The sequence below is a fragment of the Cucurbita moschata genome, unplaced genomic scaffold, assembly GCF_002738365.1.
Source record: "Cucurbita moschata cultivar Rifu unplaced genomic scaffold, Cmos_1.0 Cmo_Scf00007, whole genome shotgun sequence".
Classification (NCBI taxonomy): Eukaryota; Viridiplantae; Streptophyta; class Magnoliopsida; order Cucurbitales; family Cucurbitaceae; genus Cucurbita; species Cucurbita moschata.
In genome coordinates, this window is record NW_019268523.1 from 4,058,069 (window position 1) to 4,061,280 (window position 3,212).

Below are 3,212 nucleotides of genomic sequence, written 5' to 3' on the forward strand. Positions count from 1 at the left end.
CCCCCCCCCCCCCCCCCCCCCCCCCCCCCCCCCCCCCCCCCCCCCCCCCCCCCCCCCCCCCCCCCCCCCCCCCCCCCCCCCCCCCCCCCCCCCCCCCCCCCCCCCCCCCCCCCCCCCCCCCCCCCCCCCCCCCCCCCCCCCCCCCCCCCCCCCCCCCCCCCCCCCCCCCCCCCCCCCCCCCCCCCCCCCCCCCCCCCCCCCCCCCCCCCCCCCCCCCCCCCCCCCCCCCCCCCCCCCCCCCCCCCCCCAATTTCTGGATTACTTGTTGCATGCATATACCTACTGAGTATGCTCTGGTAACTTGTTTGTCAAACGTTAAGCCCCAAAAGAACTAAGAACAATACGAATTAAGGATTGAGTAATTGATTCTTATCTTTTGGTACTTTTTGTTCAAGTAATTGTTCGTACAATAACGTTATTCCGTGAAGACTCAATGAGAACAATTTAAAAAATATATTAAATATCTATAGGATGTTTCGCTCTCCAGCTGCTTTGTGTAAAGGTATATCTAGTGTTTTTGATCACTTGTACCGTGGAGATGTATCTTCAATCCCAGAGGGCGAACGATGAAATAACTGGTCATGATGTTTGGGTTATTAGTTTGTAGCAAATGGAAGATTAGGATGATCATGGTGCAGCTGTTACTGGTACTTGTGATTAATAGGTAATGATCATGCTTCCCTCGTTGCTCTAATCATTGAAGGAATGCCATACAACAGATCTTTGAGGTCACCCATTAAGATATTGAATCCATTTACTTATTAAAAATTATGACGTTGCCCAAGAGAGGGAGAAAAAGGAATTATGTTGAATTGGTTCTGTAACCATGCTCAACCAAGAGCTACCAAGAAGATTACAAAACAAAAGATTTAGACTTTCGCATTGGTTGCTTCACACCTAACCTTTTCTGATCTAGCTTTGACTTCCTAGTTATCAATGGATATGACGTGAAGTTTTTCTTGATATTAGTCCTCTTTATTTTCTGGTTAATAACACTTTAGGCTTAGTTCACTTTGTTCTAAGTGTCTCTTTTGGATTGGAGCTTTCTTTTTGTTAGCTGTTTCTTTAGCAGTTGTTTTTCAGTTATATTACAACTTTAGTTCCTGAAATTTCAGGAATCAAATTTATCTCTAATAGATAAGTTAGCTTTCTAAAAGTATTTCTTTTTCAAAATTTCAAATATGTCAACATATGATCATATTGGAGAAAGTTTAATGACCTATTAAACACTTCTTTTTCAGTAGGGGAGCGAAAGGTTAGGCCTTAGAAAGTCAAGGAACAACGGGTCTTTTATGTAGGTATGGCATTCCTCCTTTGACTTATAGAGTTTGGAGACATATTAGATATAAAATTGAAAATTTAGTTAAAAGACCGAATAGACACAAAATTTGGAAGTTTAGGAACTAAACTTAAAATTTATCTTTTGTTTTTCTTGGGCTCTTTTGATTTTCTGAAGCTTATCTGCTGGGGGAGGGGGGGATCTGTTGTTCAAGTGCATTTATCTCTTCTAGAATGCAAGGCTAGATATGGTTTTCCACTTAATTATGAGCAAGTAGCATGTGGCTTTAAAATACAGGTACCTTTTAATAGATTCTTTTGTGTCTACTCTCAAACTCTTTTGAAACATTGTCTATCTAGTTGTTTAGGTTTTCTTCTCGAAGCTATTAGTATGTGAGCAGCTCTTCAAGAATGAAGGGGATCTTTCAGATTGTGTCTTGTATTCCTGACTACAATCTTCTCCACTTTTATAGAAGTCCAGTCATTTGGTTATACTGCAGGAAGAGGATTTATAGGGAGAGGAATGATCAGGTATGAATGTAAGTGAGGAATGTTGTTTGGAACTAGCGGGGTAGTTATGGTGTGGGCTTTAGTGAATAAGTGAGAAGTTTTATAAGTACATGGCTCTAGCATAGTGGGTATCTTTTCGGTTGGAGAGGGGAACGAAACATTTTTTTTTTATAAGGGTGGAAACTTCACCCTAGTAGTATGTTTTAAAAACTTTGTGAGGAAGCCCGAAAGGGAAAGTCTAAAGAGAATAATATCTATTAGCGATGAGTTTGTGCCGCTACAAAAGACATAGACAATATAGATTTACATTGTTTCTCGCTTGAGGTTGAATGGGTCAAGAGATTTTGTTCTTTGAGGTGGTTAGACCGTCACTAGTATATCAAGGAGATTGTATTAGAAGGTACTTGACACATAGGTTAGGTTCATGTAACTTGAGGTTAAGAGTTTCTATGTTTATTCTAAATTATAGATTATGGATTTGCTAATTCTATGAACCATATTAATACAAGCTTATGAAATGCATCTTTTACATTGTAATAGGATAATTGAGCTGAAGTGATTGGAAGTTGAGATTTTCTTTAAGGTAATCACTATAGTTCGCTTAAGATGTGTAGGCAAACTTGTTTATTCTAGATTATAGACTATGGATTTGCAAACGTTATGAGCAGCTACGTGAGATCCCACATCGATTGGAGAAGAGAACGAAACATTCTATATAGAGATGTAGAAATCTCTCTTTAGCAGACGCATTTTAAAAATCTTGAAAGAAATTCCGGAAGGGAAAACTCAAAAAAGATGATATATTTGCTAGTAGTGGGCTTGGATCTATATATATATATATATATAAATATAAGTTATAAGTATCATCTCTTATAAAGACTATAGTACTTATTCCTGACTATTGTGTTTAAACTTTGTTTTCAGGAACCAGGAATCTATTTTGAGGTTTTCTCACAGATTTAGAAGCAATTTCCGCTATGAATATACATAGAACAGTTGGTGGTTTTAGCAGTCTTTCTTTGTTTTTTTTTGTTACTAAGAATTTTGTTTCGCAATGCCCACATCATTATGTACAGATGCGTTCTTTTTGGATGACATTTCTTCTCAAATCTCTGGTTTGGCTTCATAGCTTTGATTTGATTGCATTCTATCTATGAAGATGCGAAGAAATTAGTTGTATGTGTTAGAACGTTCTAGAAATTACAAAGTATCTCAAATTTGTATCCATGAGTTATTTGGGTGCATTGGATGTTCCACAAGTATTTGTCTTACTAAAGATTGTGCTCAATTCTGCAAGATCTCTTCGATCTCTAGTTGGGAGAATCTGTACTCGTAGGAAGTATGAGATCACTCTAAGGATGTCTTCGGTGCCTAGGGGTCGCAGACCGACTATAGAACTCCGTTCAATAAGTGAAACGCATTAG

At 39.6% G+C, this 3,212-nt stretch overlaps 1 protein-coding gene across 1 annotated transcript in view; it reads left to right on the forward strand.

Annotated features, from left to right (window-relative positions):
- Window positions 1–2,930, forward strand: part of LOC111444684 (E3 ubiquitin-protein ligase RING1-like) — a 4,349-nt gene extending 1,419 nt beyond the window's left edge. The window contains exon 2 of the mRNA XM_023082682.1: window positions 2,713–2,930. The gene's annotated coding sequence lies outside the window, so the exon portion shown is untranslated. The remainder of the gene's footprint in view (window positions 1–2,712) is intronic.
- Window positions 2,931–3,212: the final 282 nt, after the last annotated feature.